General features: G+C 39.8%; 1 protein-coding gene across 1 annotated transcript in view; it reads left to right on the plus strand.

The window, feature by feature from the left end:
* The first annotated feature begins 835 nt into the window (after positions 1 to 835).
* Positions 836 to 13233, plus strand: part of KATNBL1 (katanin regulatory subunit B1 like 1) — a 41380-nt gene continuing 28982 nt past the window's right edge. The window contains exon 1 of the mRNA XM_036737226.1: positions 836 to 960. The gene's annotated coding sequence lies outside the window, so the exon portion shown is untranslated. The remainder of the gene's footprint in view (positions 961 to 13233) is intronic.

The following is a 13233-nucleotide window of genomic DNA, read 5'->3' on the forward strand; positions in this document are numbered from 1 at the left end:
ATCTTACCCCAAAATATTTCTCCTGATAGTCCATTACTATTTTCTGGGACTTAAGTAAGTCACTTTATCCTATTGGATCTCAGTTCCCTTAGTTATAAGATGAAGTTGGTGGACCAGATGATCATCAAGCTCCCTTCTTGAACTAAAATACTGTTAATTTTTGATGAATTCTCTATGTAGGTTGAAGGAACATCAAGGAGAATTTCTGATTACTTTAGGATATTGTTTACAGACAGTTCCATTTAAGGGTCATCACCTTAAAGGTGGAGATCCTTGGGTTCAAACCCCACCTTTTACACTTAACTGTAATCCTGAATAAATCACTGAACCTCTCAGTCTCCATTTTCTTATCTGTAAGATGAGGTGTTTAGACTAGGGTGATTTTAAGGTCCCTTCCAGCTCTAAATTGATAATCCCATAATCTCTGAGACGTTCCCACAAATGGAGCATAGGGAAGATAACTTCTATTCTGATAAGTTATCATCATCATGGTATAGAGATCAGAAGGTTGCAACAGGGGATTTAGGGATGAGCCAGTCCATTTGATTGTAAGCTCCTGAGGGCAGGAACTGTTTTTTGCCTCTTTTCATCCCAGCGCTTAGCACAGTGCCAGGTATAAAGTAGGCGCTTCATAAATGTTTATGAATTGAGAATAGAATTGGTCCAGGGTTCCAGCTCTAAGGAAAGAGCCAAAGGGACAAAGCGACCGCAGTGCGCAGATATTGCCGCCAGGGGGCGATGTAGCAGAAAGTGGGGCACTAGAGCCCTTGGAAATGCGGGCTGCTCGTCCCTTCCCCTCCTCCCGAGGGGCGGGGCCGGAGCAGGGCGAGTTGCTATCCCAGCTGGCTGCGCGGCCGCTTTTGAATGGCGCTGCGTGGGGGCCGCACTCTGGGGGCCGCGGAGACGCTCTAGGCCGTCGGGGCTGCAGCTGAGGAGGCGCCGCTGTACCATGAGCCGCCGGTGAGTGACCTCTTACTCCCCAGAACCCCGGCTGCCCCCTCCACCCAGCCAGGCTGGGAGGCCTCCCTCTGAACCCTCTGCTGCCCAGCCCCGGGGCGGCTGTCTCGCTGTTCCTGCTGGGCCTGACTCCCCTTCCTCGGCGCAGCCGGGGAAGAGGCCGCCGCCCCCTCGCAGCTCCCGGCTCCCTTCCGTCTCGTGAGCGCGAGCGCGAGCGCGGGGCCGCGCGCTTCCCGGGCCTCTTGGCTGGGGGCGGGGGGAGGAGAAGGGAGGGGGCGAAGGAGAAGGAGAAAGCGGGGTGTCACGGAGGAACCCGCCGTCTCTGCTGTCCCAGGGCGAGGAGCAGCGTCTTCTGGGGCCGGGACCTGGGGTGGCCCGAGCGAGGCGGCTGGGCCGCTCCTACGGCAGCATCCTGAGCTATGCGAGCGGGGGAGAAACTGAGACCCTCTGTCACGTAATAAATTGATCCTTTGGGTGGAGCTGACATCTGCAGGGTGCTTTAAAAAACCCAAAAACCCAAACCCAAAACATTTGTGTTTCGGGAGGGGAAAGACTAAAGGTGTTTCAGGTTGGCCATTTAAAGATCAGTGAACTTGATTTTGCAGAAAGTGCCCTGTGCCCACACACTGGATTTCTCTGATGGCACTTTGGCATCTTTCTTTTCTGTTTGTTTTTTTTTTTTAAGTTAGACTTTTGTTTTGCCAGAGAGAAACTTGGAATAGTTGCAAAAAATTTGCTGACTGCGCCTTTGAAAACCCTCATTGTGTATTTTCTGAAAAGTTGCTCTTCTGTTACAGTACTCGCGCATGGTACCTTCTTAGGTAACTTAAATATAGCGATAACAAAGAATTGTTTTGTTTTTCTTTTCTTGTTGCCTTTTGAAGTTCCTTGAAAACAGAAGTGTTCAAGCTACTTGCTGAATAATTTTAAAACACACACACACGCACACGCACACACACACAGCTGGAAGAGAGATTTATTTTTAAGTAATTTCGATTTTAACCATTAAAAACGGTCTGGAATCTCATCAGTAGCTTAAAATACAAAAGAAAGTCGGAGATCAAATTCTTGGTGGGAGAGTGGAACTTGGAAGAGTTCCCCCTACTCACTCCTCCCCACACTCACTCAAAAAAAAAATCTGCCCCTCAATTAGAAATTACCTAGCTTTGACACAATTTTGGCATTTCTTCTAAGCAGGGATTCATTTGGGTTGAATAATAAAATCCTTTTTGTAAATGCTCTCATAAGAGGTATCAGTCTTTACCACCTTAATTAGTTTAGCATTTTCTTCTGAACTACAAGAGTTTTTATGGGGCAGGGCAGTAATTCGGGGAGATTGAGGCACTAAGGAGAGGCTTTGGGAAGCTTGCGGCTTTTAAAAACCTAGTGGTATGAGGGAGATAATGAAAGGGGTGTGAACAGGGTGATCATACTTACAACTTAGTCTAGGGCTGGCCCTTTGACTCTTCAAGCAGGGGCCTATTAGGACTACAGGTAGTGATATTCATTATTGGTACTGGTGATGACTTTGGAAAGCTAGATTTAGAGGGGATAGGATTGATCATTAGTCTCCCATTTCTGCGCCCCACCCCCCCACCCCCATTAGCCTAAGTGCCAAGACATACACTCCCTGGATGTTACCATAATGGAAATATCCCAAATTTTAGATATAGAGGTTTTAGAGTCAATGCCTTTTCAAAAGTGTGTCTGAAGATTTTGTCTTAAGAAAATGAGGAATGCTCTGTCAGAAGAAGGAAAGAAAAGATTGTGAGTTGCAGCTTTCTATGGTGGGTTTTTTTCGATTTCTACATTTCATAAGGTTAGTGCTGTGTTAAAAGTGGTTATTAGAAGATACAGAATAAATTAAAAGGGAGTGAGAAAAAATAAGTATTTATTTAGTGATTACTACATCCTAGGCACTGTGCTAATACTTTTACAACTATTATCACCTTTGATTTAATTATAAGACTTTTATAGCAGTGTTGCCCAAACTAATTTGGTCATGCAACTTTTTTTTACTTAAAATACATTGATGTATGAGTATGGGAAACTTCTGGGAAAGGTGGGAAAGGTAGGAAGGGGCCAGGTTATAAATGCTTTGTATGTCATATAGACTGTTGCTGTAGACCAGGAATGAGGTGATAAGGGTTTGTACCAGTATGGAGAATGGGGCACAAATGAGATGTTGCAAAGTTAGAATCAACAGGACTTGGCAACAGATTGGATGGGGATGGGATGGAGGGGTGAGAGAGAGTTTGGAATTGAGGATGACACCTAGTTTGAGAGCCTGGGTGACTGGGAGGCTGCTGGTGCCATTGACAGTAATAGGAAAGTTAGGAAGTGGGGAAGGTTTGGGGGAACAGATAATGAGTTCACTTTTGGACTTGTTGAATTTAACATGTCGTTCAGAGACCTATTTGAGATGTCCAATAAACAGATGGAGATGTAAGACTAAAGGTATGGAGAGTGGCAAGGGATGAGTAAATTTAAGAATAATCAGCAGAAGGAAAGATGTAGTAAGAGACTATCCTACACATAAAGGAGGATATAGTGAAATGTAAATGGTTTAGTTGAGTTTGGTTAGAATAGTTAGCTGTGTGATGGCAGTATGTGGTTAAGCTGGTTGAAGCCAGATTATGAAGGACCTTCTTTGTTAGACTAAGGAATTTATATTTTATTTGTAAGCAGTGGTGAGACATTGCAGATTTTTTGAGCAGGCAATTGATATGGTTGGCCTTGTGCATTGGAATTATTATTATGGTATTGTAAAGGCTAGATTGGAGAAGGGGAAGATGGAAGGAGCACATTTAGGAGGCTATTACCTAAGATTAGAGGTAATGAAGTCCTAAACTAAGTTGCTTGTAATAACTGGAAATGGAGGGTATGAATGTGAGAAATATTAGAGGGGAGGGAGATTGACAGCATTTGGTTGCTGATTGGATGTAGGAGAGGGAGATTTGAGAAGGAGGGAGGAGTGGAAGATAAGAGCTGGTATTTATATGGAGCCTTAAGGTTTGCAAAGCATTTTAGAAATATATTATGAAATATGCTTCTGACAACTCTGAGAAGTAAGTGCTATTACTGTCCCCAGACCGAGGCTAAATGACTTGGGTCACACAGCTAATAATTGGCTGAGGCTGAATTTAAACTCAAAACCTCTTGACTTTAGCTCCAGACCTCTAATCAGAGTGCCACTTACCTGCCTCTGAAGAGCATGGATGACTGGAAGAACAGTCTTTGGTGCCATCAACAGAGATAGAGAATTTGGGGATATGTTTTGAAGAGAAGATGAGTTTAGTTTGGGAAATAATGAATTTGAGGTCATGGCAGGACTTTTGAGTCTAACAGGTAGTTAGAAATGAAGGACTGGAACTCAAGATTAAGGCTAGAGATACAGATTTAGGATTCATTTGCTTAGGGGTGATAATTGAAACTATGCAATATAGATCGTCTTCATGGGACTTGGAATTGAATGTTGCCTCTAACAGATTTGATGGCTCTGTTTTCTCATGTAAAATAGGAATAATATATGAACATTCTGTTTGGTGGGGTGTGGAAAATGCTTTGCAAACTTCAGAGTACTACATAAATATAAATTATTTTCCATTTCATTAGAGATAAAGTCATTGCTAAAGGAGCAGTGAAATAGAAATGAAATTCTTTGTTTGAGTAGAGTAGTTACTACAGGGAATCTGTTTGGAGAATCAAGATGAATGACAAATTATTTCTTTGTATCCTTGAGGGCCCATTTGAGGTTAAATGGGGGTAACCTTATAGTGGATCCAATTCGGATCATTTTATGACTTCTTGATATAGCCTGGTGGCTTGGAAGTAGGAATAGAGAAGTCTGATGGTGTGGGTTATCCGGTGCTGGGGATTGAGTGGAAATAGCAGAGGGATGAGAAAGTATGGGATTAAACAGTAAAGAGCAACATTGAAGTAGCTAATTATCGAGTGAGATTTGGGCTGGGAAAGAAGTAAGGCTAGAATGGGAGTCCTGGGGCTCAACAAAAGAGGGAGGGGTCAAGAAATTGGAGGTTGTGGTGAGAATGAAGATCAGTTTAGAGAGGAGTAAGCATGTGGAAAGGTAGAAGGATGGGAAATTGTGGTTAGAGAGGGCTATTGAAAAATTCAAGATCTTGGAGGGGGAATAGTTTCAAATGCTGGTGAGGTCTGAGGTATCCATTTGGGGAGCAGAAGTAGAATACAGGTGGTGGTTCCTGGATTTGAAGAGTTGGAGATACTTAAGTGTATCATGATTATTTGTGTACATTTCTTATATCCCTTCTAGATTGTAAGCTCTAGGAAGTAAAGGACCTTATTTAAACTCTGTATCTCCTTCAATAGCTAACACAGTGCTCAGCACACGATAGGTGCTTACTGTACATGGAAGAGTAATGTCAGAAATAAATTTCTAGATTTTTAAATTTTTTCACAAAATAGATTTTACACAAAGGAAAATTTGAGGTTATTTGTATATAATGTAAAGTAGGGCTGATGAGCTTCCTTTTGGATCTAGAATCCAGTCCCCAAGCATAGGGGGCAAAAAGATTTATTTTTAAAAATTGCTCAAAAAAATACTTTTTGTTCAAATATATTTTTAGCATTTAAAAAATGCTTATAGTTAAGTAAATGGGAGGAAAGAGCAGGCACTGTAAGGCATTATGGTTTAGTAGAAAATGGGCTTGACTAGGAGTCCTCAGGAGTCATGGATTCTTGTCCCAAACTTTTTACAAATAGTCAACTTTTGTAGGTGATGTTGGGCAATTTACTTAAATCTTTTTGGGCATTACTTTCCTCATCTTTAAGCTGATTTGGACTGGAACATATCTCTAAGACCCCTTTCAGGTCTATGTTTCTATGGCTTTAGGGTCATAGTTCCACCCCAGTGCACAACTAAGTTTACAAAAGATTTTTCCCCTGCTTGTTGCAGATATCCTCCTTTTTCTAACCTATATGAGATAGACTGGGAAGAAAGACTACAGAAATTCGAGGCAGTAACAATAACTTTATATTGAGGAGCATCATGGCTTAATAGAGAACCAGTCTGAATTAGGAATACTAGGATTCAGAGCCTTCCTCTGATGTACCCTAGCCGTGTGACACTGGACAAGTTGCTCATATGCATCGGTAGAGGGACTTCCTTTACTTTTTCTTTTTTTCTTATATGAATAAAGTCAGAGGTCTGGTTTAAAAAAACATAATGCTTTATACCTCTCTCATTTCAATTTTATAAAACTTGCTTAGGAAAATTGTGCATGTAGTGTGTGTGTGTGTGTGTGTGTGTGTGTGAGAGAGAGAGAGAGAGAGAGAGAGAAATAGATAATGAGATATGAAAGGGAGGCACTATGCTGTGATCACTTCTATTTTTTCTTTAAGAACTGGCCCCCTTAGGATTAGAAGAAGAGGGGAGAAAGAAAATGACTAGCATCTAAAGGGGTGCTTTAGATTGCCTCTTAGATAATTGAAGAATGGCTGAATAAATTCTAGTATATGATTGTAATGGAATTACTATTGCACCTTAAGAAATGATGAAAGGTATTGAAGAGAATCCTGCATTATCCTGCAAGATAGCATTAATTTTGATACTCACACCTTATCTAGAGACTTAGTCTCTGAGACCCCTCTGCATGGAACATGGAATGGAGAGTTCCTCCCAGAACCTCCATTTAAGGAGTATGCTCAGGCCAACCATCTCTTCATTTTCCTACCTAGCCGTACTCTTTTGGACTTCTCCATCACGCCACCCGTATATATTCTCCATACATTTCTTTCTCTTTCTACCCTTTTCAGCTTCCTTTGTGTGTTGTCTTCCTCTATTAGTTGTAAGCTCCTTGAGAACAGGGATTGGGTTTTGTTTTGGGTTTTTTTTTGTATTTGTTTCCCCAGCATTTAGTACAGTGCTTGGCACATGATAGGTGCTTCTTCTTTGCACACCTCTTTTATGTGAGAAAAGTTTCCCCATTCTACCTTTCCCTTCTCTCAGTGAATCCCTCTTAATTTTTTTTTCAAGAGAGCATCCCAACTTAATCGACTCATACCTGCCCTCTGTCTAAGTATATTCCTTCTAACTGCCCTACTAATGATAAAATTCTTAGGAGTTACCGGTATCATCTTATATAGAAATGTAAATAGTTTAACTTGAGTCCCTTATGATTACTTTTTCACATTTACCTTTTTAATCCTTCACTTGAGTCTTGTGTTTGAATGTCAGATTTTCTATTCAGCTCTAGTCTTTTCATCAGGAATGCTTTGAAGTGCTTTATTTCATTAAATGTTTATTTTCTCCCCTCAGTTTTGCTGGGTAGGGTAGTCTTGGTTTTAATCCTAACTCCTTTGTCTTCCAGAATATCATATTCCAAGCCCTTGGTTCCTTTAACATGGAAGCTGATAAATCTTGTGTGATTCTGACTGTGGCTCCACAAAATCCAAATTGTTTCTTTCTGGCTGCTTGCAAGATTTTGTCCCTGACCTGAGAGCTCAGCAACTTGGGTATAATATTCCTGGGAGTCTTTATTTGGGATCTCTTTCAATTTCTGTTTTTTTACCCTCTAGATCTAAGATATTGGGTCAGCTTTCTTTGATAATTTCTTGTAATATGATGTCTAGGGTCTCTCTTTAATCACGGCTTTCAGGTAGTCCAGTAATTCTTAAATTCTGTCTTTTCAATCTGTTTTCCAGGTCAGTTGTTTTTCTGATGAGATTTCACATTTTCTTCATTCTTTTGACTTTGATTTATTGTTTTTTGATGTCTCATGGAATCATTAGCTTCCACTTCTCCAATTCTATTTTTTCAGGAATTATATTTGGTGAGCTTTTGTACATCTTTTTCCATTTATCATACTCTGCTTTTCAAGGAGTCTTTTCTTCAGTGAATGTTTGTATATCCTTTTTCATTTAGCCTAGTCTGCTTTTTAGGGAGTTCTTTTCTTCAGTGAATTTTTGCTCCTGTTTTACCATTAGGCCAAATTTTTTAAAGGTATTTTTTTCAGTGTTTTTTTGTGCCTCTTTCTTCAAGCCATTAATTCTCTTTTCATAATTTTCTTGCATCACTCTCATTTCTTTTCCCAAGTTTTCCTCTAACACTCTTATCTTTTTCTTTAACTCTTCTAGGAATTCTTATTGGGCTTGGATCCAATCAGCATTTTTCTTTGAGGCTTTGCTTGTAGTTGTTTTCACATTTTTTCCTTCTTTTGAATTTTATGTCTTGGTTTTCCCTTCCTCTAAAGTAGCTTTTTATGGTCAAGTTCTTTTTTTGTTGTTTGTTCATTTTTTCCAGCCTGTTTCTTGACTTTGAATTGAAGTTGAAGATGCACTTTCTCAAGCATCAGGGTTTTCATGCTGCTGTTTTCAGAGGTAGTTCTGGGAGTCTGCAAGTTTTCTGTGCCTCCAAAGTGGTATGGTCCCATAATCATACTCTTCTGGTCTACACTCTGGTCTTTACCTAGGAAGGGCCCCTGCTCACCTGCAGACACAAGCACGAGTGTTTGTCTTGGCCCTGGAGCTATGACCAGGTCCCCTGCTCTCCTGCAACCTACAAGTGTTGGTGTTCCTCTCTTTCTTGGAACTGGGAACTGCCTTGTGACCGACCATAAGCATTTCTGAAATCTGTGCCCTGGAACTGTGACCTAGAACTGCCTATGGTAATAAAAGTTGCCAAATAGTGCCAGCAAAGGGTCCACTGTAATCTGTTTTCAACCAGTTGCTTGATCGGCTTACTGTATGTGGGTTGAGAGCTTTTGAAGCTACTGCTGCTGCTGCTGCTCTGGCAACCTCTAAAACCTGCTGTTGTTGCTGTTGTGCTCTGGGTTTGCACTTAACCTGGTATTACAGACTTTTCCTACAGACTTTCCCTCTTAAGTTGTCTTAGGCTGGAAAAATGTCTCCCTTTTGTTGGTTCTGCTACACCAAAATTTGTTTTGAGGAGTTTTTTTTTTATAAATTTATTTTTTATTTTTAGTTTACAACAGTTCCACAAGCCCTTGGGTTCCAAATTTTCTCCCCCTTCTTCTCCTCCCCCTTCCCCCCAAGACAGCATACAATCCAATGTAGGTTCTACCTATACCTTCACATTGAACCCATTTATATAATAGTCCAGTTGTAAAGAAAAATTATAACCAATGGAATGAATCATGAGAAAGAAGAAATGAAACCAAAAAAGAAGGGGGAAAAAAAGAGAGCAAATAGTTTGCCTCAATCTGCATTCAGACTCCATAATTCTTTCTCTGGATGTGCATAGCTTTTTCCATCATGAGTCTTTTGGAGCTGTCTTTGAACCTTGCATTGATGAGAGGACCCAAAGTTAGTCCTTACAGATACCGTGTGCCTGTAATGATGTATAATGATCTCCTGCTTCTGCTCCCTTCACTCAGCAGTTCATGTAAGTCTTTCCAGGTTGTAATGAAGTCTGTCTGCTCCTCATTTCTTATAGCACAATAGTATTCCATTATATTCATATACAACAATTTGTTTAGCCATTCCCCAATTGATGGGTATCCTCTTAATTTCCAATTTTTTGCCACCACAAAAAGAGCTGCTATAAATATTTTTATATATACTGGTTCATTTCCCACTTGTGTGATCTCTTTGGGATACAGCCCTAGAAATGGTATTGCTGAGTCAAAGTGTATACACATTTTTATAGCCCTTTGGGCATAGTTCCAAATTGCTCTCCAAAATGGCTGGATCAGTTTACAATGAGGAGTTATTTTTTAAGTTGTTTGGAGGGAAATGTTGGGAGAGTTAGGTGGATGGCTGCCTCTAATCTTCCATCTTGGTCAACCCATCAAGAGTAATTCTTGGCAAATTAAACTCATTACCTTTTTTTTTTTTTTGACAAGGGTACTAGATTGGTAGATCACGAGAGCACTATTTGACAAGTAAGGTGGAGGGTACCCTAAAAGCAGTTTTAGTCTTGTAGAGGAGATAGGGTCATAAGAAGGTTTGGGACAAATATGATAGAAATTTAAAGGATTTTTCTAGCCCTATTTCATATCTCTATATACACCCAAATTAGACTATTCTCTGACCTCCATATCTTTCAGAGTAAAAAAGCCAACCTTCCTGCTTGGAATGTTCTCTCTTCTTGTGTTTACCTATCAAAAACCCTTCTTATTGGGGGATTAGCTCAGGAGCAGTCTTCATTTGTGAAGTTGTTTTTTTTTTTTAATATCTTCCAGCCAAAAGTATTTTCTCCCTCACTTTTTTGTAGGATATTTTGTCTAGCTATTTCTTTTTCCCCCATTGCAGTCTGTCTTGTCCTGTATTTATCTGTGTGTGTGTTGCGTGTACATGGTAAAAACCCAGAAGCCTGGGATTGTCTTTTTTCCCCATTGTTCCCTCTCTGGTATCATAGAGTCTTGCCCATAGTAGATCCTTAATAAAACTTGGTTGGTTTTTTTTTTTTTTTTGAGTTGGGTTATCATGGCCATGATTGTCTGTCTTTGTTGGGAATTAGTCATGGATGGGATACAAAGTCAAGAAAGCTTTCCATGCAAGAATTAGAATCATAAAGCCTTTGAGCTGGAAAGAAACTTAGAAGTTATCCTGTTTGTGTGTGTGTGTGTGTGTGTGTGTGTGTGTGTGTGTGGAGGGGGTTGTTTGTTTTTTTTGAGGTTATCTCATTTTACAGATGGACAAATTGAGGTCTAGTTAGGTTAAGCAAAATGTAGAGCTGCTGGTAGAAGTTTTGGGGGGGGGCTTAAAAGCATTTAGGATGAGGGAAAGGGGCAGTGACATAGAAGACAACATGACAATAGTTGGAGTTGTGCCAGCAGGGAGTGTCATCCCAGAGATAGGATTGTGGAGGTAGCAGCTGAGCCACTTAGAAACAGCAAAAACTAATAAAGGACTATGAGTTACAGGCCTGAAAGAAATACACTCTCTGTTGCACATGAATACAAGTGCACATGTGTGCGTACACACACACACCCCTACACCCATACCAATGTTGGTAACTCAGCAGAAAAGGTCCCTTTTGTCCCATGCTAGTTATGGTTCCTCCTAAGTGACTTAATTGCTGAGGGTCACACAGATAACCATTCTGAGACAATGTCACTATGATTTCTTTGCAATTCTTTGTCTATGTCTTCCTGTAATTTCCATAGTACCCTTTCCCAATGTACATGGAGGTCTTTTTCTGGCTCTTTTTATTTTTAGAAGGTATCAGTTTATCACTAAGACCATTTTGTCTCTTATCCCTCATTTTTTCTACATGACCAGTCCACCTCATTTTCCAGTTTTCCAGTTGTACAAACCCTTAAAGTATCTTATAATACTTTTGCAGATTTATCCTCAATAATGTGTTGTACCATACACATACACACACACACACGTATATACATACATATATATGTATATATATATATATATATATACACCATAATATACCTGCCATATAACTTTCTTTTTAAAATTTTATTTATTTTAAAAATTTTAGTAAAGTTTATTTTGTAGTAATACTCTGGATTTCCTCTAACAAGAACAAGAAAGTATACTTTCCCACATCAGGGTTCTAGCTGGGGATTCTTCTCTTAAGCCCCCTTTCTGTAATGTCTCTTCCCATTAGCTGCCAGTGATTAGCATCCCAGTTCACTTAACTATAATCAGTTTCTACAAAGGAGTATTTACTACCTAGATATAGCAGGAAGGTAATTAAGTAAAAAACATGACCCTCCAATACCTGAGGGCACATTCTCTCTGGTGTTACTGCCCTTGCAGTGGGGAATTGGCTCAGGCAGATTTCAGTTTCTACATAATGCTCAACCCACCAAGTTCATTGGTAAAATGCGACATGACTGATGGGTGGATGAGTTGAGTTTGTATCTCAAGTTAGAGATTTTGCTGGACTGGACTGGGGAGGTCATTTGTGATTTGGCTCCTTATCAACAGGCCTCAACAAGTTCCAGAATGGATTCCACTACCATATTTCTGTTGGCTTGCTCTCCTGATTCTTCAAATGTCGTAAGGTTATAGCCATTTCTAATCTCCTTCACCTAAAAGCAGGAAAATATGACAGAAATAGAAGCAACAAACAGGGCCATTATGTTTAAAGGCTGCTAGGTCCTCTTGGGGACATAGAGTCCTGAGGCCTTTTTCTTATCTGAGCTTAGTGCTTGCCTCCTTCCTTGAATACTATCATCCAGAAACTATGAAGAGCCTACCATACATCTTGCTATTGCCCTTTGGGTCATTCTTCTGAGATAAAGATTTTCCATTATTTACCACTGTATTGACTATATTGCTTGGCTGGGAGATTATTGGTAGTTTTTTTTTTCCTTTCAGTTACATTGATGTGTTTTGTTTTTACATAATAAGCATTTATAGATTATTCTTCTATTTTGTTCAAAGTCTCTTGTAAAGAAGCAAAGATAGTTAAATAAAATGAATAACATTGTCCTCTGAAAGGTCATGCAACATTTCACATCTATAGCATTCTCACCTCTATGAAGGATATCACAAGAGTCTGTCGTTTAACTTGCTGGAGACCTGATAAATCATAGAGTTAAGCAACATGATTTCTAGTTGTAGCTCTGTTGTAAATTATGTGTGCCCTTAGATAAGGCATTTGAATACTGAGGGCCTCAGTTTCTTTAAGTATAAAATGAGGATATTGGGCCAGACTAGATAATCTCTAAGATCTCTCCTAGCTCTACTATTCTAAGGCATTTTATAATTTAGCAATCTAATAACACTAGCTAAATAGTTGCTTCGATGTGACTTATGCTGTTCTCTGAGTGTTCTTTTCCTTAATGTTCACAAGTCTGTGGTTTAATAGTTAATTCTATAATTCTGCCAGGGATAGGTGCCAAACTTAGATCTATAGTTATTGGATATTTTTCCTCTTTCAAAAGTCCCTCCAATATTTTCCCTTGTCCATCGTTCTGTGATCTTTCCTTTTCTTTGTGATTCCTCAAAGATGACTGACAACATTGCCATGTGTACGTCCATAAATTCTTTCAGAAGCATGTAGTATAATTTGCCTGAGACTGGAGACCTCAACTCATTTAAAATCAGGTCTGTGTGACTCTCTTGCTATTTCATTATCATTCTATTTGCTAATCATGTTTGTGTGCATTATTATCCTTATCGTACGGACCGAAAGAGAATATAACAGAAGCATTTAATAGTTCTGCTTCTCTGTGTAACATTATACCATTTTCTTCGAGAATAGGTTTATCCCTTTCTTAGTCTTATTCTGAGCCTAAAAAAGCCCTTTTGTTACCTTTAGTATTTTTTTTTGCCAAGACTGAGCCTTCTTCAAACCATTATAGAATT

The sequence above is a fragment of the Trichosurus vulpecula genome, chromosome 8 (assembly GCF_011100635.1).
Source record: "Trichosurus vulpecula isolate mTriVul1 chromosome 8, mTriVul1.pri, whole genome shotgun sequence".
Classification (NCBI taxonomy): Eukaryota; Metazoa; Chordata; class Mammalia; order Diprotodontia; family Phalangeridae; genus Trichosurus; species Trichosurus vulpecula.